Below are 23,896 nucleotides of genomic sequence, written 5' to 3'. Positions count from 1 at the left end.
GGGAATTGTGTTCTATGCAGGAGGGAGAAAGTCTTAGGGTCTGTAGTAGAGGAAGCAAGTAAGCTGCATTTGGTTCCCACCAGTATTCCAAAGGTGAACAATGCCCTGATTGGATAACAACCACAGAAGGAGACTTGAGCTGGAGGGCTGGAGCTTGTATTAACACCTGCCCAGGACAGAGAGTGTTCCAGCAGGAGAAAAGCAATCAACCTAGATCCAGGACCAGAAGGTCAGCCTCCAGCTACCCAGAGGGCAGTTGAACATTTGCCAGAAAGTCTGCAGGCCAATCCATAGGCCATATACATTTGTGTGCTAGGGTCAAAGAGCAGAGGTTAGGGCTGGAAAGAGAGCAAGGCCTGCTGGCTCTGGACACTTCTAGGTATCAATGACCATGAGATAGAAACCTGCTCAGCCTGCCCCGTCGGATGGCCAGACTGGCCTGGACTTGATGGGAGTTTAAAGGGATATTTTTTAACACCTGGGAAGAAATAAATCAAGATGAGTAATCTGGAATTCATTTCCAAGCCAGGGGCTGGAGTGACATGGAGAGCAGGGATTTCTTATCTGCCCCTGACTGGCTGAGGGATCCCACAAAAAGCACATCACACAGGCTCTTCAGTTTTCTTATTCTTTTTCCAGCTTTATTGAGATATAATTGTCACACCCTTCAGTTTCCTTATCTGTCATGAGGAAGAAAAAAAAAATTCCTTGCAAGAAACAGCTGATAAAAAGAACCAAATGAATTCTTAACCAGAATTCTAAATCAGTTTACTGGAGATATGTGTGCATATCCCATATATATCCCATAAATATACATATGTACATATATATGGGATATACTATATATATTTATATGTATAAATGTTATATATGCATATATATGCTATCATTTATCAAGCACTTAATATTTCCAGCTGCTAGTCTCAGTGCTTTAAGTATATTTTCTCATATTACCTTCATGATATATGAGATAGACATCTTTATTACCCCCACTTTATAGCTGAGCACACTAAGGCGTTGAGAGTTAAGCAGCTTGTCCATGATCACTCTGTAAGGGTGGAACTGGGATTCCACCCCACAAATCTGACTCTGCATCCCATACTTTGGAATGAGCAGTTCACTCTGATCATAGGTATATTTAGAAGGAATCATTTGAGCCAAATGTCTCTGGGGCCAAGGTAATCTATGGCTCTGAGGTCTTTGAGCAGTTTTAACAGGAAATAGGCAAGCTGGCTCAGCAGCAATCCTTTATTATCAACCAGTAAGTGGCCACAGCTTTCAGTTAAAAGGGAAGATGGACTGGGAGTTTGGTTAGCTGGTTCCAGTCCTGCCTGTGCTACTTGTTGGCTGCCGACCTTGGACCTTGGACCAGTCATTTTTCCTCCCTCGGACTCAGGATCTTCTTTAGTAAAGCAAAGGAATTTTAGGGGCAGAACCCTAAAGTCTCTTCCAGCATTCCACATTCCACGATTCTTTGAGTCTGGAAGCAATGTCCAACCTCCTATAGACTGACACAGAGGGCATAGCTGAGTAAGCCCCTATACTGAATATCCTCTGTATCCTGCCAGAGGTCCTCTCTCCACCCTTCTCTGCCCTGCCCTGTGCCCAGGAGACTGACCAGCGCAGGCTGCATCCCAGGGGCTCCCCTGTCCTCTTAAAGTGGTTTAGCCAGTGGTAGGAGCAGGAGACAGGAGCAGGAGACAGGTAGGCCCAAGGAGAGGGAGGCCCAGATATCTGTATATCTGTTCACACACACACACACACACACACACACACACACACACACACACACACACTGCATCCTGTGTGAGCTCCCGCCCTTTGTGTCTGCATTCCAGCAGAGGCTGGGTTCCTCTCCTGCCACAGTTCCCGCTGGGGCACTTCTGCCCAGCCCCAGCTCTCATTGGGTTGGAGGAACACCACCATTCCCACACTGTGCCCCCTTAGACCTGAGAGCGTTGATGGCTTCCGCTGTGCTAGTTTCTAGCTGTTTCCCCACCACTGGCTGGTTCCCTTAACTGCTTATGCCTCCACTGAACAATTCATTCATTCAACACCCTGCATTGAAACCCTTGAACATGCCCCCTGTTTCCCACAGGACCCTTTCTGCTACTGCCCCCTTGGTGGTGAGGTGGCTTCCCTCCTTGTTGCTGCTACCATGACACCAGAAATTTCTCCATGTCACAGAATCCCAGACCTCAACACGGGAACTCCACAACACAGGAATCCCACCTCCTATCAAAGTCCTGCAGGCCTCCCCACCAAGCCCTACCACTAGCAGGGGACCTAGAGATAGGCACTTTCAGAGTAAGGGAGCAGGATTCCCAATTCTCCCACAGCGCTGGAAGCATCAACAACACTATTTTACTAGCCAAAGTATTAAAAAATGCCTTAGATTCCTCTTCTGTAAATTGGGGATAATAGTATCTGTTCTCAGGCTTGCTATAAGGACCGGATAAAACAGCCTATGCAAGGGCTTAGTACATTGCCCGCCAAAGACTAAGTAGATGTTCAATAAATTTAATTCCCTTTCTCTATTACGCAACTGGGAGGAGTGGGGAAGCCATGAAAACAATTTGATGAGGTAAAGTGGCTTCTCCAGAAATACCATGCCACCTCCTTCAGTTGCGTAGTGGAATAGCCAGGGACTGGGATGGCAGTGGACCAAAGCAGAAAAAAAGAACAACTCATCAGAAAAGCAGGCTTTTGTCAAAACAAAAACAAAAGAAAAAAAAAAAAACCACAATGCTCAAACCCAACTGCAATGAGCAATTATGGAACAATAACTAAATACTTTCTATAATTAGAGAGAGAAAAACTATGACAAGTGATCAGGGTGCCTTTGTCTGCACTGACCCTCTACACCCAACGAAGATCTTAGCTCACATGAAATGGAGACTAGGGATCTTTGTGTCTTTTTTTTTTTAATTTTCTTGAGAAATTGAATCTCACACCACCCTTCTGTTGCCAAGAAAGGGAGGCAGAGGAGACAGTGAGGACCCTCTTATCAAAAAGAAAGGCAATTGGAAATGTGACTCATGTCAAGGGCTAATTCTACCCTCCTGAGAGAGGCAAGGGTCTTATAGCTTCCCACAAGAGCTGCTGACACCCTGGCCCTACCCTGCTGACGGGGCAGGTGGGTGGGTTAGCATTTCTGTGGGAAGAGGAGGGCACATGGGCTTTGATGGCTAGCTATCAGGAGGCCCCTTTGACTGAAATCTGTGGAGGAGCAAATCCTTATCTTTAACAATGGATATTCTGGACAAAAGCAAAGGAGAAGATATTCCCACAAACATTAGTGTTAGAGACTTGTTCTCTCGGTCTTGACAGAAGGACCAAGCTAGCTTCTTCGCCCTGAACCTTGATGGCTGCCCAGACCCTGCTATTCTCCCAGTCTCCCAGGTTCCTTTTCCCTTCCTTCCCCTCAGTCCCACCTCACTGAGGCTACTGACCCTTCCTTCCATCTATCCTTCCCTCTTTCTCCTTCCTCACCATTCCTGTCGCCACAAGCATTGTCAGGCTCCCCACACATCCCACGTCTAGACTTTTCCACATACTTCCATCTGGTCCCCCTTTCTCCAGACTCCTCCCCCTCACAGACATTCCACAAAACACCACCTATAACACTGCATTCACTATGCCATTCTCTACACTGGGACTTTCTCAACTATGGTATACACTATGGTACACACCAGGTGCCCCTGGTATACACTAGGTACTTTTCGGTGGTGTAATACACATGCTTAGTGTTCTGCCCAGGTCTCCTTTACCAGGCCAGTATCCCCATTACTCAGCTCCTGTGAGTGTTGGCTGCTAACAGTTCACAGCTGCCCCATCCTCCAGAAAATTAACAGGGCAGAAGGAAGCTGCCTCAACAGGAAATGTCTGAAAGGTTACACCCTCACACGTTCCCACATCATGGTTTCACGAAGGTCCTCTGTTTCTTGAATACTGGGATGCTACAAACTGCTTCTTTGGGAGAAAACCAGGCCAGTCTGGGAAAATCTAGGACACCTGAAGTTCAGTTCCATAAGAGGCCACGAAGACCTAATTGTCTTCCCCTTCCCACCTGGAAGAAACAGTTGTTGGGTATCTACTGTGTCCCAGGTGCTGAGCCATTATTAAGCACCTTGTTTTGAAGATACTGATGTAAATAATATGATTTTCCTGCCATGCTGAGAATCCCGTAGTCTGATGGTAGACACAGATTATTGTTTTTTAATTTTACAATCAATTTTAAAAATGCTATATAGACATGTGTAAAGTAATACTGGGGGGGGGGGGTGGACAGGGAGCTCCTCTGTTTCAGTTAGAATGGAACATAATGAAGTTCAGGTTCAGCAGCTGGGTTCCAGTGTGGGCTCTCCCACTTACTAGCTGAGTGCCCCCAGACAAGTCAGTGATGGTGTCTGCTGGGGAAAAAGAGCAATGAAATGCCCCTAGGAAGGCTGGAAGGCGATAGATCTACTTAATGCACATTGTGTCTGGGGAATAGGATTGCAGGTGGTTATTTTATTCTGTTTGCTTTACTATTTTTCAAATTTTCACAGAGAATAAAATCCTTTTAAAATCATAAAATGAGACTCACTGAATTTTTTTAATGTGATTTAATTCTCATAAGTACACTCCCAGGTACATTCTTAAAAAGCATCTCTCCTCCTCCCCTTACTTTATCTATCTATCTATCTATCTATCTGGCAGAGTTCACTAAAGGGTGGTTTTTAGGACCACCTGCATTAAGATCACTTGGAAGTCTTAGTAATATACAAATTCCAAGCACTACTCCCTGGATTCAGACTGTCTGGAGTGGAGCCCAGAAAACTGTATTTTGACAAGCTCCCTAAATGATTGTATTCTCAGCATGAGCCTGAGAACTACTATTGAAGTGAATGAAACATTCTATTTATGTTAATTTTGCAGGTAACTAGGACTTACCCACACATGTAACCTTGTAAAAGTTTTACACTTCCTTGTAAAATAAGTTTGCTGAACAGAGTGTAAGTTTTCTTGGTGAAAACATGGAGTCATGTACATGATATGGTGAGGACATTTCTGTTGATGTCTCCCTCTCTAAAGGGGTCCTGGGTGGTGATACTCTTACAGTTCTATTCATTTTGTACCATTATTCACCATCCAGTCTCTGGTACTCTTTTTATTAAAAAGCATTTATTTACCACTTCCTAGTACACGAATTGTCCCACTAAAAGAAATCTAGGCTCTTTAGAGCCTCATTCCACACCTGGGGATGGAAATGTATGAGATAAGATGATCCTGAAATATCTTGTCATACCAGAAAGCATGGAAGCTATCGACGACTACTAGGGTTAGGTCAGAAAAACTCAGAAGTGAACATGAAGAACCTCCACTTGCAAAAGGATGGGACAATTTGATAATCTGCTAAAAATATCAATGGATTGAAACACATCAAATATCTTTACCTCTGTGAGTTTATGACAGTACTCCAAAAAGAAAAAAAAATTTTAAGTCATCACTGAAGAATGCAAGAAAACCACCTAATTATTTTTAAAATGGGTCATTAAAGAGAAAGAATCTGGCATTCATTCTCTTTTTCCTTTGTGAAATTCTCTTTTATAAAAGTATGCCGGCTAGTAAGTAAAAAAGGAATGACAATTAGAACATCACAATTCTGCAATTCCTAATGATTTATGGGTGTAGCAATGATCATGAATGTCTGCTAACATCACAAGAAAGACTACCAGACTTTGGATTTTCCTGATAGAAGTAAACACCATCATGTATGAAGTTGCTTTGTCCCTCCCCTAGCCCCACAACAAAAACAAAGCCAAACAAAACCTTGAATCTGATCAAGCCTCTAGAGCAAATGAAGAATTTACAGGAAATGGAGGAAGAACAATATCACAAAGATGCAAAATCAAAGCTATAGGAAACTCTAGGAGGCAGATTATCTAATTTCTTCAACAAAATATTGCATGAAAAAAATAAGAAACTATAAAAGAGATGTGAGACACATCAACCAGTCACAATGGATAAACCCTATTTGGATCTTGATTCAAATAAGGCATAAACAAAAAAAAAAAAAAATATAAATATATATATATATATATATATATTAAAACAGCAAAACCAAGAACATACAAGAAACATACAAAACAAAAACGTTTAAGACAATCAGAGAAAGACCAAAATTGGGTAGATATTTAATGATACTTAAGAATTCATTATTTTTTAAATATAGGTATAATACTGGTACTTTGTGGTTTTTGAAAAGGAGTCCATATCTTTTAGAGTGCTGCCATATTTGCAAAAAAAATACAATATTTGAGATTTGCTTCAAAATAATCTGGGGAACGGAGTGGCAGGGGTACCATGAGCAAGATTGCCCCCATGGTGAAAAATATTAAAGCTGGTGGTAAATTCATCAGGTTCATTTTTCTGTTCTCTCTACTTTTGAATATGTTTGAGTTTTTTTTTAATTTTTTAATGTTTATTTATTTTTGAGAGAGAGCGAGAGAGAGCATGAGAGGTGGAGGTGCAGAGAGAGAAGAAGACACAGAATCCAAAGCAGGCTCCAGGCTCTGAGCTGTCAGCACAGAGCCTGACGTGGGGCTCGAACTCACAGAGTGCAAGATCATGACCTGAGCCAAAGTCAGAGGCTTAACTGACTGAGCCGCCCAGGTGCCCCTATGTTTGAGATTTTTAATAAAAAGTTCAGCATATTCATGGTTGAAACTTGAAATTTTCAGAAAAGTCAAAGAAGAAAATTTAAATTATCCATAAATCCACCCCACAGAGATAATCACTACTAACATTTTGCTGTATACCCTTCTTGCTTTTTAAATATAACAGAAATCCTGCTGTGAATATTGTTTTATAATTTGCTCCTTTCACTTAAGATAGTATATTTTTCCTTGTCATTAAAAATTCTAGGGGCATCTGGGTGGCTCAGTCAGTCAAGCGTCCAACTTCAGCTAAGGTCATAATCTCGTGGTTTGTGAGTTCAAGTCCCACATCAGGCTCACTGCTGTCAGCCTGGCAGTGCAGACCCTGCTTCAGACCCTCTGTCCTCCTCTCTCTGTCCCTTCCCTGCTTTCATTCTCCCAAAAATAAATAAACGTTTTTAAAATATTCTAAAACGCTATTCTTAATAGTTGCAATAGTATTTTAGTTCCTAACATTTAGTCAAAACTCTATTTTTGCTACTAAAAAATTTTGCTGCTCTGAACATGCTTGAAAATGTTTATTTGGAGGCCCCACTCTTTTTTTAAAAGTAGAGCTAGTAGTTAAAAGAAGATAAATATTTTCAGGTATTTAATACATACTATCAAACTGTTCCCTAAGGTTATAACCATTTATATTCCTGCCAGGAGTAAGGTTGAATTCCCCTTTTACCAAACCTTACCCTTCTGGGAGGTTTTAATTTTCCCTATTTCATAAGGAATTCTGAGTCCAAAGAGCAATTGATAAGTGTGTTGAAGCCAGACAGGCCTATCCTTGAATCCTATTAGCTCTGTGACATTGTGAGTGTTACTTGACCTCTCTGGATCTGGGAAAAGAATAACACTGGGACATCATGGCCATTGAGTAAGATCAGAAATGTAATGATATATTACCTGGACATTTCTTAGCATGGTGCCAGGCTTGGTAAATGTTAGTTATAACTACTATCATTATCATTATTATTATTACATATTACCTTCCTATAGAAAAAAATTCTTAGCTTTTGTGACAGCTGCTGTCCTTCTCATGAAAAGGCTTTTTTACTTACCTCTGCATTCCAGCTGTATTTAAGATAAGTTAGGATGCTTCTGGTTGGATCTCAAAGAAACCTCAAGTCAAAATGATAAAGCTTCAGCACCCAAAGGTAAGAAGGATTTAGAAGACATGGTCTGACTCTGTTTTTAGTGACTTTGGCAGCTCTGCCCTTCTCTGTCTGTTGTTTTCAACCCCATGCCAATGTCCCTGGGATAAGGCAGCTCTCCAATAAAAGAGATGCAACTAAATCTCCATGCTTCTTCATTCACTTCCAGAAAGACTTCCTGCCCACTACCCTCCAGTCAGATCTTGAGATGTACACTGATTGGGGACATGGCTTTATTTATTTTTTGACTTTTAATTTTTTTGGGGGGAGGGGTGGGTGGAACTTGACAGGCTGATTCTCAAGGTAAAGATCCAAGAGGAAATACTGAAATCTGAGGCTACTGAATAAGGAGACCAATGTGAGAGGACCAGTTGTAACAGGAAGAGAATAAAAGAAACCCCAAACAGTTCTACACTTATGGACATTTGCTACATGACAGAGGTGGCCTGCAGATCGGTAAAGAAGGAACAGACTTTTTAATACACAGCGCTGACAAAATTGAGCATCCATGTAGAAAAAATTGAAGTTACATTCCTATCTCACCTCATGCACGGGAATCAGTTCCAGGTGGAATTGACCTACATGTAAAAGGAAAAACTAGAAAGCTTTCATAAGATAATACAGGAAGCATGTTCAAGATCTTGGCATAGAGAAGAATTTCTTAGACAAGACACAAAGACCACTAACCAGAATACAAAAGATTCATAAATTTGCTTAATAATCACAATTTTCTGTTCATCAAAAGATACCATGTTGGAGCAAAAAGACAAGCAGAGCAATAGAAATACATGTGGTAGACAAAGGACTAGTTTCCAAACCACATGAAGAATTCCCACAAATCAACAAGAAAAAGACACATAACCTGTAAGAAAGGGACAAGACATTAGAACAGGAACTTCACAATAAAGGAAATCAGGGGCACCTGGGTGGCTCAATCGGTTCAGAGTCCGACTTCAGCTCAGGTCATGATCTCATGGTTTGTGGGTTTGAGCCCCCCATCGGGCTCTGTGCTGACAGCTCAGAGCCTGGAGCCTGTTTCAGATTCTGTGTCTCCCTCTCTCTCTGCCCCTCCCCTGCTTGCCCTCTGTCTGTCTGTCTCTCTCTCTAAAAAATAAATAAATATTAAAAATTTTTAAAAAAGAGGAAACCAAAGGCACTCTCCTCATTACTAATTAGGGAAATGCAAATTAAAATTGATGCCATCACTACATACCAGATAAAAATTTTACAAGGTGAGCATATCAAGTGGTGGAGGTGAGAACATACACCAAATCAACCACTTTGACACTGGTTTGACATTATCCACAAGCAGGAAGATCTGCATACCCCATGACTCAGCAATCCATTCCTGGGTATATGTACCCTAGAGAAACTGACACACCAATATTCACAGCAGCATTGTTCTTTACTAACTCCAAATTGTAAGCGTCCAAGTGCTCATCAGTAGTAGAACAGAAAGTCCTAGACAAGTTAGCCAATACCCTCTCTAATAATAACAATAACTAATACTCAAAGGGCACTTACTAGGTGCTAAATGCTGATACTAATCATTACAAATACATGCAGAACTTAACTATGTGCCAGGTACTCTTCTAAATAGGCTCCGTGTATTTACTCATATATTTATCATGTATTTCACACTTAACCCATGAAGAAGGTACAATTATTATCTCCATTGGCTTTTTTTTTTAAGTTTATTTATTTGAGAGAGAGAAAGTGAGAGAGAGAGAAGAGAGAGCATGCACCGGGGAAGGGCAGAGAAAGAGGGAGACGGAGAATCCCAAGCAGGCTCTACACTGTCAGCACAGAGCCCGACTTGGGGCTTGATCTCACAAGCTGTGAGATCATGACCTGAGCCGAAATCAAGAGTTGGACACCTAATGGATCGAGCCACCAAGACACCCCTATCTCCATTTTCAAATGAGGAAACTGAAGTCAAGAGGTTCACTAACTTGCTCAGTATCACACAACTAGTGGTAAAAGCCAGGAGTCTGTCTTCATGGAGCATACTCTAAGGCAGAACCTTAAGAAAAACCAGCAGATACAGAGTTAATAAATAGAGGCTCAAGAATTTAAAAAAAAAAAAAAAAAAAGAAGAAGAAAGTCCATTGTGGCTTCCAGTTATCTCACAGGGGGTCTCAGGAAACTTGGAGCAGAGATCTTTTTATTAATGACATCTTTATTGAGATATAATTCACATACCATAAAATTCACTCTTTCAAAGTGTACAATTCAGTGGTTTTTATTATATTCACAGAGTTGTGCAACCATCACCAGTATCTAATTTTAGGAACCTTTCCAATAGTGTAAAATGAAACCTGCACCCATTAGCAGTCACTGGTCTTTCCTGGTCCCCCCTTCCGATCCCCCAACCCTGGCCCTAGCCCCAGGCAACCACTAACCCGTGCTCTGTCATGGTCATGTCTGTTCTGAATATTTCATATGGATGGAATCATAATATCTGGTCTTTTGTGACTGGCTTCTTTCACTTGGTATAATGTTTTCAGGGTTCAAACATGTCATATCATGTGCTGCTACTTCATTCTTACTACTGAATGATATTCTATCCCATGGAGATTCATTTTGTTTATCCATTCATTAGCTGATGGACATTTGGGTTGTTTCCACCTTTTGGCTATTATGAACAATGCTGGGCTATGAGTATTTTGTACAGGTTTCTGTGTAAACGTGTTTTCATTTTGGGGGGTATATACCTAAGAGTGGGGTTTCTAGGTCATATAATAACTCTATGTTTAACATTTTGAGGAACTGCCAAACTGTTTTCCAAAGTAGCTACACCCTTTATTTCCACCAGCAATGTATGAGGGTTCCAATTTCTCTATATCCCCATTAATACTTTTTATTGTCTATCTATTTTATTATGGCCAACCTAGTGAGTGTGGAATGGTATCTTATTATGGTTTGGAGCAGAGTTCTTGACTGTAGCTTGAACTTGACCTTGATCTCTGCAAGGGAAGTCTCTTCCATCCTCAAGCCTTCACGAAACCTCTGCCACGTCTCTCAGACGCCTGGTAGGAGTGGACTCATGTCTGTGAGCAAGGATAGGCTCTGGTCCTTCACTTTCAGTTGACCTTCCCACCAGTCACAGCTAGACTTGCTAGTTCCCTTGCTGGATGCATGCCCTCAAAAAAAAAAAAAAAAAAGTTCACAGGGTCTACCCACTATCATTACTTTTCCTATGGGTTGAGCCTGGCCTTGACCATTCAGTCTTCCATTGTCAAGTTGAGAGATCCTAGATTCTTTCTCTCTCCTCTGGACTGCTCAAAGAGAAATACTCTCACCTCTGGAAGCTTCTCTTTATTGCCCTGGGAAAATTTTGATTTGCCTTTGTCAGGAACAAGCATGTAGATAGTTTATTTTATGGAGGGGTGTAAATTCCACCAGCTACACAGATTCTGATTTCTGTTATTTAAACACTAAAATATTCTCAAACTGTCATCTAAAGGAATAGCTTTATATTATTGTTGATGTGTAATTGAGTGATGGATGTGAAAACTCCTTCTGTTAGGAACTTGTGTTGATGGAATTTTGGAGGTGGTCCCCCAGGGTACACGTGTGTCCTTCTGGTAAGTCAGGGAAATGTGAAGATGTGAGTGCAGCTGGTATATGGAACCAGGAGGACTTGGCCATTGACCAGCTTCAGTCATCTTTTGTCTGTTAGTGATGTGACAGCTAGGGACACGGCCCCATCTGAGAAGGGGTCAGGGTAGAAGATCAAAGGCAGGTCAATAGGCAAAGAAGATCCAAAGTCAGCTGCTGCTACCTCTGAGACCTTTCTCAAGCTGTTCCATCTGCTTAAACAACCTCTCAACCCCACCCACTGCCTAAACCTCTGCCACTGTCCTTCTAGGCCTCACCCACTAATAGTATATGACCCTGGTCAGGTGATAGATATTACAGGAAGCATCCTCCGAACTCCCAGACCTGGTGAAGGGACTCTTGTTGGTACTTCCAAAGCATTTTGGGTTTACCTCCAGCATGGCACTCATCACATTGTGAGGTTACCTTTTTACACCAGGGGCTGCAAATGCATATGCCTACAGAGGCCAAGCAAATTATCAAAATAAGTGAAGCCGGTCAGACATGAGAATAATCCTGGCTTTTAAACAAAAAGATCATTCATTTTTCTGAAATCATGCAGCTACTTCGACCCATCTTTTGATCTCTTTTGAGAGCAGCCTAGGTAAATGAAAGGTTTTACTTCTATCATAAGAAAAGCAGTACAGCTGCAACAATGAACAGCCAGTGACTCCCTCAGCTTTGGATGCAACAGGGGGTGGCGGGGTCTGTGGCCCACATTGCCACGTGACCAAATGCATTCTAGAGGACTGCCACCATGGGAGAATGCAGGCCCAGCTCTGCTGTTTTCCAAAAGCAGTGGTAATTCCAGATTTTATTGAAATCTCCCCATTTTGAATTATCTGCAACTAATTCAAAAAGTTTAAAGTGTATGTGTGGGGGACAAACAGAATACTTCTGAAGACCAGGTTTAGTCCACAAGCCCCAGATGGACCAATCCGCTGGTTGTTAGGACTTGGGCCATCAGTATTTCATTGAGTCCCCCAAATTAGCTCAGGGTCTAGTATCGAAAAAACAATTCTTTTTTGTTTTTTTGCTGATACAGAAAAAAATTTTTTTCAGGGGCATCTGGGTGGCTCAGTCAGTTGAGCTTCCAACTTCGGCTCAGGTCATGATCTCACAGTCCCTGAGCTCGAGCCCTGCGTCAGGCTCTGTGCTGACAGCTCAGAGCCTGGAGCCTGCTTCGGATTCTGTGTCTCCCTCTCTCTCTGCCACTCCCCCACTCATGCTCTGTCTGTCTGTCTGTCTCTCTCTGTCAAAAATAAACATTAAAAAAAAATTTTTTTAAGAAAAAAATTTCTGACAAATTTTTGATAAATTTTTGAAGAATAACAGCAGATAACCATTTAGCACTCACTGTGACCCAAGCATGTAAGAACTTTCCATTCATTATCTCACATCATCTTCACAGCCTTATGAGGTAAGTAGACTTGCTGAAGGATACAGAGCTAGGAAGCAAAGGGCGCAGGACTCAAACTCAAGTCTGACTCCAGATTTCTTAGAAAAGTAGAATCAGGGGTGCCTGGGTGGCTCTGTTGGTTAAGCACCCAACTCTTGATTTTGGCTCAGGTCATGATTTCATGGTTCATGGGATCAAGCCCCACCTCGGGCTCTGTGCTGACAGCATGGAGCCTGTTTGGGATTCTCTCTCTCTCCTCTCTCTCTCTCTCTCTCTCTCTCTCTCTGCCCCTTCCCACTCACTCTCATTCTCTCAAAAATAAATATATAAACATTAAAAAAATAAAGTAGACTCTTCCACTCCAGGCCCAGTATGGAATAGTAGTTAAGATCATATTCTCTGTAACTAAGGTCCAGATTGGTCACTTTCTATTTGTCATCAGGCAATTTACATAACATCTCTAAGCCTCCATTACTTGGTCTGTAAAATGGAGATAATAAGAATTAACTACTGGGCTGCCTGGGTGACTCAGTTGGTTAAGTGTCTGAATCATGATTTCAGCTCAAGTCAAATTCCCAGGGTCGTGGGATCAAGCCCCATGTCACGCACCATGCTGAGCATGGAGCCTGCTTAAGATTCTCTCTCTTCATCTGTCACTCTCCCCAGCTTGCACACTCTCTTTCCCTTTCTCTCTCTCTCTCATAAAAAAAAAAAAAAAAGGAGTTTTAACTATTCATAAGGTTTTAAGGGGCAAATGAGTTAAACAGACACAGAGGAGCTCACCAGCAAATAACTATTCTTATTGTGCCAGTATTTTCCCCTTTAGGGTTATTAAATCCATAGCCAAGCACACACACTGAAGCTTCTTCATCCACAATCGGGGATATTCAGGTGGAATATCTTGCTACTAGAGAAGAGACAAGGAAGTAATGTAAGGAGTCACTTCAGATATCAGATGGCTGCCTTCTGAGCCGGCAGCACACTCGATAGGAATGAAAATGATCAAAACAAATGACAGCGCTCAGGGCAGGGGGCAAATTGTTCCCCTGCCAGGCTATTCAACAGAAAAAGGAATAGTTATCTTGGGTCTAAAGCTTCATCCCCACTGGAGCCTTATGTTTCAAATCCCTTTCAGGTTAGAGCCAGCTTTCAAAAAGAATAATTAAATCTGAAAAGAAATGGGGTCAGCAGGTCTTGCAGTGCTTTTAAACAGGAAGTCTCAGAGCTCAGGGAGGGAAGCAGCTGACAGCAAAGCTGCTTTCCTGTACCTCAAAAGGAAGAACGGCTCGGTCCCAGGAAGGAAATGCAGGAGCCCGTCCCACCACATACAAGTTCACCCTAACTTTAAGTCATCTAGAGTCGAATAATCGATTCTACTCAAAAATTGCTGCATTCCAGAACAATTTCAGTTTGTCTAATAAAAATTACTGTTATCTTTAGTAACAATATAAAAACAGAGATTGCACTCATGATAACAAAGAAATGAAATACCTGGGAACCAATATCCTGACAGACGGGTACAATCTATACAAAGAAAACTCCAAAATATTATTGAAAGTGATGAAAGAAGATTTTAATAAGTCAGAACCCAAACACTGTTCCTAAAACATAAAAATGTAAAGATATGTTCCTAAAACATAAAAATGTAAAGATAGATAACCAGCTAATCTACGTTAATTCATGGTCAACTCAATAACAATATTCCTAAAAGCTTTTCAAAAAGTACTCAACAGGGGTGCCTGGGTGGTTCAGTCGGTTGAGTGTCTGATTTTGGGTAGGGTCATGATCTCATGATTTGTGAGTTCCAGCCCTGCATTGGGCTCTCTGCTGTCAGCACAGAGCCAGCTTAGGATCCTCTCCGTCCCCCTCTCTCTGCCCCTCCCCCACTCATGCTCGCGCTCGCGTGCGCATGCTCTCTCTCTCTCTCTCTCTCTCTAAAAAGAAATAAACATTAAAAAATATATTCGGGGCACCTGGGTGGCTCAGTCGGTTGAGCATCTGACTTCAGCTCAGGTCATGATCTCTTGGCTCATGGGTTCGAGCCCTGCTCAGGCTCTGTGCTGACAGCTGGGAGCCAGGAGCCTGCTTCAGATTCTGTGTCTCCCTCTCTCTCTGCCCCTCCCCCACTCGTTCTCTCTTTCTCTCTCTCTCAAAAATAAACATTAAAAAAATTTTTTTTAATACTTGTCAAAATAATTCTAAATTTAATTTGGAAAAAATTAATGAAGGGATACTATGTCATACTTCTTATTCAGTTATTTATTCATTTTATTAATTTTGCGTTTTACTTGACTTTGCTTTTACAGCTTTATTGCAATATATTTCACATCCCATAAAATTCACCTTCTAAAGTGCACAGATTGGTGGGTTTTAGTATAGTCACAAAGCTGTGCCACCATCAGCACTATATAATTTTTCAACACTCCAAAAATAAACCCTTGTACCCACTAGTAGTCACTCACCTTTCCCATCCTCCACCCCCTACCCAACCCAGCCCCAGGTAAATTTTTTTTAAGTAAGTTCTACACCCAAATTGGGGCTTGCACTCATGACCCCAAGATCAAGAGTCGCATGCTTTACCAACTGAGCCACCCAGAGCACCTCCCCCCCCCCCCAGTAAATATTAATCATTCTGTCCCTACCATCTGTCTATTCTGGAAATTTTATATGAATGGAATTATATATGGCCTTTTGTGATTGACTTCTTTCACTTAACATAATGTTTCCAAGGTTTCTATAGTCAAGAATTTAACCTTGCACAGAGATCTGACCTTTGTCCTCAGCTTCTGGGGAATAATTTCTAAGCTCTTGAAATGTCATGCTTAAGAGGAGCATCGTTGTTTGCCTGGGAGACTTGGGTCACCAGATTGTCTAAAAATATAATTTAGGGTGGGTACTGGGCACATCAAATAGTCAGGGTAGGGGATGGCCAGAAAGTCCAGCAATGTGCTTTAGTGTAGGGGGTCTAGGTTACCCAGTATCAGTAGATGTCTGGAGGGGCTATAGACTGAGATCAGCCACATAAGCAATCAGTCACGCCACATGATGGAGGCCCCGTAAAAACTTGGGATGTCAGGGCTCAGGTGAGCTTGCCTGGTTGGCAATAATCCCTGAAGACTGTCATGTATCACTGCCAGGAGAGCAATGCTGTCCTGGCTACACAGGGAGAAGACAGCTGGTTGCTTCATATTTGGAATCCTCCTGGATTCTGCCTTATGCATTTCTTTCTTCCCTTAGCTGATCTGAATCTAGATCCTTTTCCTGTAATAAGCCATGAGGATAACATCTTTCAGTGAGTTCTGTGTGTCCCTCTAATGAATTATCAAAACTAAGAGGCAGGTGCCAGGGTAGCTCAGTTGGTTAAGCGTCCCGACTCTTGATTTCAGCTCAGGACATGACCTCACAGTTCATGAGACTCAGCCCTGCGTCGAGCTCTGCACTGACAGAACTGTGGAGATCATGAACTGAGCCAAAACCAAGAGTCAGAGGCTTAACCAGCTGAGCCACCCAGGGGCCCCGCCCCATTCTTGCTTTTGTTTCCTTTGCCTACAGAGACATATCTGGAAAGAAATTGCTAGGTCCTATGTCAAAGAGGTTACTGTCCGTGTTCTCTTCTAGGATATTTATGGTTTCAAGTCTCATGTTCAGATCTTTAATATATTTTAAATTTATTTTTGTGCATGGTGTAAGATTCATTCTTTTGCATGTTGCTGTCTAGTGTTCCCAATACCATTTGTTGAAGAGACTGTCTTTTACCCATTGGATATTCTTTCCTGTTTTGTCAAAGATTAATTGACCATGTAACTGAGGGTTCATTTCTGGATTTTCGATTCTGTTCCATTGACCTATGTGTCTATTTTTGTGCCAGTTCCATACTGTTTTGATTACTTCAGCTTTGTAATATAACGTGAAGTCTGGAATTGTGATGCCTCCAGCTTTGCTTTTCTTCTTCAAGGTTGCCTTGGCTATCTGGAGTCTTTTGTGGTTCCATACAAATTTTAGGACTGCTTGTTCTCGCTCTGTGAAAAATGCTGGTAGTAAACCTATAGCCAGCAGAAAGAAGGAAATCATAAAGATTAGAGCAGAAATCAATGATATAGAAACTAAAAAAAAAAAAAAACAATAGAACAGATCAATGAAACCAGGAGCTGTACTTTGAAAAAAGTACTAAAACTGAGAAACCTCTAGCTAGACTCATGAAAAAGAAAAGAGAAAGGACCCAAATAAATAAAATCACAAATGAGAGAGGAGAAATAACAACCAACATCACAGAAATGCAAACAGTTATAAGTAAGCAAACTGAGAGAGAAGTTAGGTTGATGAAGTTTGGGGGGTGGGGGGGGGGGTTCTTGGGGTCTGGAGCCAATAGCCAGGAAAGAATTCTAAAGATATCTTTGGTGTAAAAAGGTGATTTTATTAAAGCATGGGGACAGAACCCATGGGCAGGAAGAGCTGCACTGGGGTCCTGACAGGTAACTCATTATATACCCTCAGGTTAGGAGGGGATCAGGGCTAGAGCAAGTCTCTAAGGTATTTTGGAAGCAAGGTTTCTAGGACCTTGAGGGGCTAGCCGTTGCTAGGAAAACTCCATTTATTACCATTTAATAAAACCTCAATCATGAGACCCTTCAGGTGTATATGGGGGGCCATAAGCTTGGAGCATGATTGCCAGCATATATCTTGAGAAGTTGAGATAAAAGAAATTGACTTGCAGGATCCTGGAGTTTGGGATAATGTTAAGCTAAGGTTCTCTTTTGCCCCCAGCAAAATGTCATCCTTGAGGCAGCTAAGGTCCTAGAGAGAGGTCACTCTGCCGGTCTCAAGGACTTGCCAATGGGCTCTAGTCAGTAAGGGAATTTAATTTTTCATTTGCCTTAGTTTCCCACTTCACCATGGCAAGCACTTAAACCCCTTTCCTTTGTTCTCGGGTAGCCAGGAGTGTCTGAGGAATATCACACATATTCCACCTGGGGGTTGGGGGGTGGGGGGTTGTGCTAGCTTGTTCTTTGTCCCTTAGCCTGCCTCATGCTCCCTCATCAAGGTGGCATGCCCAGGATACACAGCTAGTAAATAAGCGAGTCGGGAGAGGAGCTTCGGAATCTGTCTGTTTAACCGCTTCGGACACTGACTTCACAATCTGTGTGTTTAACCACTCCACCCTGTCACCTCACTTGCGGCTAGAGTCACAGCTAGTTAGGAATCAGGTTAGGTCCTCGCTTCTCTGAGAATGAATTTTCCCCTCTACCTGGAATACCAAGAGTGGAGTGAGCAGATGGGTCCTGGCCAACTGGAGCAGCACCAATTCTGACCCACATGGGGCCCTCCATTTTGAGCTGCTAATACCTGGGTAAGGAGGGTTGTGTGGCAGGAAGACCCAGCACAGAGGAACACAAACCCCCTCACCCACACAACTGAATAAAGGGCTTGGCCTCAGGGTATAATATCATATTATTTGTGCAGTAGATTTGCCTTCTTAATTATGTTTTGCCAAGATTGTTATTAAAGTCAGTTGCTCTTCTGCATATACCCCAAGGACAGTGAGGGACCATGACTGGTAGAAATGCTTCACACGCAGGTGCTTCTGTGAGAAACGAGAGTGGATGGTAGAAACACTTCTCCGCCCCTTTCTTTCAATCCAGCATCCCTGGTCTTGGTCGGTATCTTACGGACTTCCCATGTTAATTACTTTAACCTTGTCCTCAGTGGCCTCCTTTGTCTCTCATCACCATAGAAACCCACTTGGACTTAAGAACTGTCTTTACTGCCAGTTTCTGTGACCCAGCCCTCTATTTTAGCCCTCCTTCAGCTCCACATCACCTGCTGAATTAAATCTAAGCTCCTTGATCTTGGCTTCTGGGACCTTGTCTAATTTGCTGCTCTTTTATACTCTTTCTAGAAATAATACATTCCTGGAGCAGAGGTTAAAGCAGATCAATGTCAACCAAAATATTAACAGTAATAACCAATATATTTACATAGTGCTTTAGAGTTGAGTAAAACATATTCACCTGCACTACCTCAATTAAACACTCCATGATAGATGTACAGCATGTAACACAATCAGCATATTAAGTTTGATAAAATCGGGGCCCAGAGAAGCATCTCGACTGATAAGGAGAACAATGGCAAAAGAAATGTAGATAAAATTAAATTTCCTTACTACTTGTAGCCCATTGATAAATTCTTGAGACAGGCAGAGTATGACATTCCTCAAGGAACTCACAACTGCCTTAATGTTAATGTTTTGCTAGAGGCAGAAAGCAAGCTCAGTGACTATAGCCAGACCTCCAGGATCCCGTAAGTCTTCTTTAACATATAAAAATCTCATCAGAAATTTCCTTTATCTCTACTCGCCCTCGCCGCCCCCCCCCCCAACTTAAAAGTATACAATCAATCATTCCTCACAATCCCAGTGCAGTTCTTCCTGCCCTCCGGTCCTGTCTCCATGCTTTAATAAAAATGCCTTTTGCACCATAAAGCCTCAAGAATTGTTTCTACACCGTTCACTCCTAGTCCATGTCACATAGACCATGATAACACAGTTTATTGGTGAAGCTATAGCCTGAATTTATATCTTCAGACTCCTACGGTGCTTGTTACATTACACAATGTGATCGATAATCCTCCATTTACCAAAATAGTTGTTTGGGTTTTTTTTTTTTTCCTTTTGGCTTATATGCTGTTACAGACAAGATTCTAAGATCTATCCCAAGATCTCCTCCCTGCCCACCCCTTAGGTACATGCCCAGCATAATCTCTGGGGCTGTTAATATGAGACAACTGTCCCCTGATTATGTGGTTATATGGCAAAGTTGACTTTTTTTTTAATGCTGACTTTTTTAAAAAAAGCTTTATTTTGATAGAAAGAGAGAGAGAACCAGTGGGAGAGGGGCAGAGAGAGAGAGGGAGACAGAGAATCCCAAGCAGGCTCCGCACTGTCCATGCAGAACCTAAAGGGGAACACACAACAGTGAGATCATGACCTGAGCCGAAATTAAGAGTTGGATGTTAAACCAACTAAGCCATCCAGGTGCCCCTAGGTTGACTTTATAATAAAGAGATTATCTGGATCGGCCTGACCTAATCAATGAGCCCTTTAAAACCAGACAGTTTCCTCCACCTGGTGGCAGAAGAGAAAGTTGGAGAGATGTGCCCCAGCTGTCCTGAAAGAAAGCAAATGTCCATGGTGGGAAGGACCTGAGAGTGGCCAGCAGGAGGTGAGAGTCAGCCCCACTGACAGCACACAACAAAACAGGAACCTCAATCTTACAACTGCAAGAAACGAAATTTTGCCAACAACAAGAATGCACTTGTGAATGGGCTTTCCTACAGAACCTCAGCCTGATGAGAATCCAGCCTGGCCAATATTGTGATTTCAGCCTATGATACCCAGGGCAGAGAACCCAATCATGCTGTGCCAGCCTTCTGAACTACAGAAATGTGAGGTAACGAAGGGTGTTGTTTTAAGTCACTAAGTTTGTGATAATTTGTTACATAACAATAGAAAATGAACACAGGGGAGCCTGGGTGGCTCAGTAGGTTGAGCGTCTGACTTCAGCTCAGGTCATGGTCTCACGGTTCATGAGTTCAAGCCCCGCATTGGGCTCACTGCTATAAGTGTACAGCCCCCTTCAGATTCTCTATCACCTTCTCTCTCTGCTCCTCCCCTGCTCACTCTCTCTCTCAAAAGTGAATAAACATTAAAAAAAGAAGAAAATTAATACATTTTCCATTTCTTTTCTAACAGGGTCATTAGAGCTAGACCAGGCTTTTTTTTTTTTTTTTTTTTTTTAAGTTCTCATTCAGTAAAACTGACTTTTTTGGTATACAGTCCTATGAATTTTAACACATGTATAGATGCGTGTAACCACCATCACAATCAGGATACAAAACAATTCCATCACCCAAAAAAACTTCCTTGTGGGGGTCACATCTGTCCCCCACCCTTAATTCCTGGCAACCACTCTCTGTCACTTGAGTTTTATCTTTTCAAGAATAACTGCATGGAATTCTATACAGTTAACCCTTGAACAACATGGGTTTAAATCACAAGGTCCACTTATACGTGGACTTTTGAAAATACAATACAGTACTGTAAGTGTATCTTCTCTTATGATTTTCTTAATAACATTTTCTCTTTGCTAGTTCACCATATTGTAAGTTTTAAGTTACTTTGTCTTTTTTTAATCTTTTTTTAAGTTTATTTTTATTTATTTTGAGACAGAGAGAGAGAGAGAGAGAGAGAGAGAGAGAGAGCAGGGGAGGAGCAGAGAGAGAGAAGGGAGAAAGAATCCCAAGCAGAATCCCAAGCCCTGATGTGCAGCTCAGACCCACAAACCATGCAATCATGACCTGAGCTGAAATCAAAAGTTGAATGCTTAACCGACTGAGTAACCCAGGAGCCCCTTAAGTTATTTTATCTTAAGTAATAGTAGTTAGGTTTTCAGGGATTCAAATTTAGATAAGGATTTTTGACTGCATGGAGGGTTGATGTCTCTAATTAATCCTTGCATTGTTCAAGGGCCAACTTTAATATATAAGTTTTTAAGACTGGCTTTTTTCACTCAGCATGATGCCTTTCAGATTCATCAAAGTTATGTGTATTAACAGTTCATAGAATGGCAAATTAACACAAAAAAAATTGTTTAATTTTTAAGAGAGAGAGAGAGAGAGAGAGAATGGGAGCAGGGGGAGGGGCAGAGAGAGAGGGAGACATAGAATCCGATGCTGGCTCCAGGCTCTGAGCTGTCAGTACAGAGCCTGACGCTGGGTTCGAACCCACCAACAATGAGATCATGACCTAAGCCGAAGTCAGACTTTTTTTTTAGTATTTATTTATTTTGGGAGGAGAGTGCAAGCTGGGGAGGGGCAGAGAGAGGGAGACAGAGGATCTGAAGTGGGCTCTGTGCTGATAGGCTGACAACAGTGAGCCCGATTGGTGGCTTGAACTCACAAACCGTGAGATCATGCCCTGAGCCAAAATCGGATGCTCAACCGACTGAGCCACCCAGGTGCCCCTAAAAAAATTTTGTTTAATGTTTGTTTATTTTTAAGAGAGTGAGAGAGAGAGAGAGAGAGAGAGAGAGAGAGAGCATGAGAAAGGGAGGGGCAGAAAGAGAGGGAGACACAGAATCCGAAGCAGGCTCCAGGCTCTGAGATGTCAGCACAGAGCCCAACATGGGGTTCGAACTCATGAACTGTGAGATTATGACCTGAGCTGAAGTTGGATGCTTAACCAACTGAGCCACCCAGGCACCCCTAAAACTCTTTATCTAGAAGTTTAAAAACTGGAAAAAAGTAGGTACCTGCCTCAGTCAATATAATATGCAACTCTTAATCTCAGGGTCATAAGTTCAAGCCCCATACTGCACAGAGTTTACTATTAAAAAAAACAACAACAACAGAATAAAGTACCAAGAATAAAAGGATATTGACACTAAAAGAGATCTTTGATATTATCTGGGCCCACTCTATGCTTTTACAGATAAAAGAGTTTATATCCATTGAGGGGTTGAGGACTTGCCCAACATTGTTCAGACACAGATGAGGAGAGAGATTCAATCTTCTTTGTAGTAAAGTAAACCATCAAAATCTATCAAGTGTGATAAATGTTAAGACTGGGGGAAGAACAAGTATTACCGGAGCACAGAAAGCAAACATTGTATAAAGTCCTTTTCATTGCTAATGATAGAGAATCAATTCAAACTAGCTTAAGCCAACAAAATAATTTATTGGCTCACTTAATTTAAAAAATTCAGGACGGTGGGACACCTGGCTGGCTCAGTCAGAGAAGCGTGTGACTCTTGATCTTGGGGGTGTGAGTCTGAGCCTCATGTTGGGTGTAGAGATTACTTAATTAATTTTTTTTTTTTTTAAGTTCAGGATGGTGTGGTCTTCAGGCACTGCTGAATCCAGGAACTTCCATGATGTTGTCAGAGGTCTCAACGTCTCTCTTCCCGTCTCTTTACCCTTCTGGTCTCCTTGTTTTTGCATGGTGGCCTCATTCTTTCCTGTCACAGGGTCTTGCTATATGCCAGGATAGATAAATACTGGCAACTCAATCTTATAGCTTCTGATCCAAAAGATAGAGGGATGCATCCTCTCCACTGATTCTATTGATCAAACTTCTGCCCATTCTTTTTCAGTCTCTTTTACTGGTTTCTCATCTCTCCAATCTCTAAATATGGGAATTCAGTCCAGAAGGCTGTCCTTGAAAAATTTCTCTTCTGTAGCTACACTTTCTAGATAATCTCATCTGGTATCATAAATTTACATACCATCTATACTCACAAAGGTCTCCAGCCCAGACCTTTTCCCCTACACTTCAAACTTGTATATACAACTACTTACTTGACAGTTTTACTTGGCTATCTATATCTAACAGCCATTTCAAATGTAAGATGTTCAAAACCAAACTCCTGATCTCCCACAAATATGACTCTCTTGCAGTTTGCCATCATAGTAAATAGCAACTCCATGCCTCTAATTTCTCAAACATAAACCCTCAGAGCCATCCGTGATTATTCTCTTTCATATTTCACATCAATTCTAGTATTAAAATTTGTTCATTCTAGGGGCGCCTGGGTGGCGCAGTCGGTTAAGCGTCCGACTTCAGCCAGGTCACGATCTCGCGGTCCGTGGGTTCGAGCCCCGCGTCGGGCTCTGGGCTGATGTCTCAGAGCCTGGAGCTTGTTTCCGATTCTGTGTCTCCCTCTCTCTCTGCCCCTCCCCCGTTCATGCTCTGTCTCTCTCTGTCCCAAAAATAAATAAAAAAACGTTGAAAAAAAAAATTAAAAAAAAAATTTTGTTCATTCTACCTTCAAAATAGATCCAGATTCCAATCTCTTCTTGCCATCTCTACCACTACCTCCCTCCCTAAACCATCAGCATCTATTCCTGAATTATCACAAAAGCCACCCAACTGGTCTCCCTGTTTCCTTTCTTGCTTCTTGGAGTCCATTTTCAACACAGCAGTCATAATGATCTTCTTAAAACATAAATCAAATTTTCTCTGCTCAAAATTTCCAATGTGATTTCCATATACTGCAAAGGAGTGA

At 41.9% G+C, this 23,896-nt stretch overlaps 1 long non-coding RNA gene across 1 annotated transcript; it reads right to left on the bottom strand.

The window, feature by feature from the left end:
- Window positions 1–10,066: 10,066 nt before the first annotated feature.
- LOC121032120 (uncharacterized) lies at window positions 10,067–12,908 on the bottom strand. The gene is made up of 2 exons (XR_005791083.1): window positions 12,798–12,908; window positions 10,067–10,983 (listed from the first exon to the last, which is right to left on the bottom strand). It is a non-coding gene; the product is annotated as an uncharacterized LOC121032120 (long non-coding RNA).
- Window positions 12,909–23,896: the final 10,988 nt, after the last annotated feature.

The sequence above is a fragment of the Herpailurus yagouaroundi genome, unplaced genomic scaffold (genome assembly GCF_014898765.1).
Source record: "Herpailurus yagouaroundi ecotype Mexico unplaced genomic scaffold, PumYag 141, whole genome shotgun sequence".
NCBI lineage: Eukaryota > Metazoa > Chordata > Mammalia > Carnivora > Felidae > Herpailurus > Herpailurus yagouaroundi.
The sequence above is the reverse complement of the archived record's forward strand: the minus strand, read 5'-3'. Positions and strand labels throughout refer to the sequence as shown.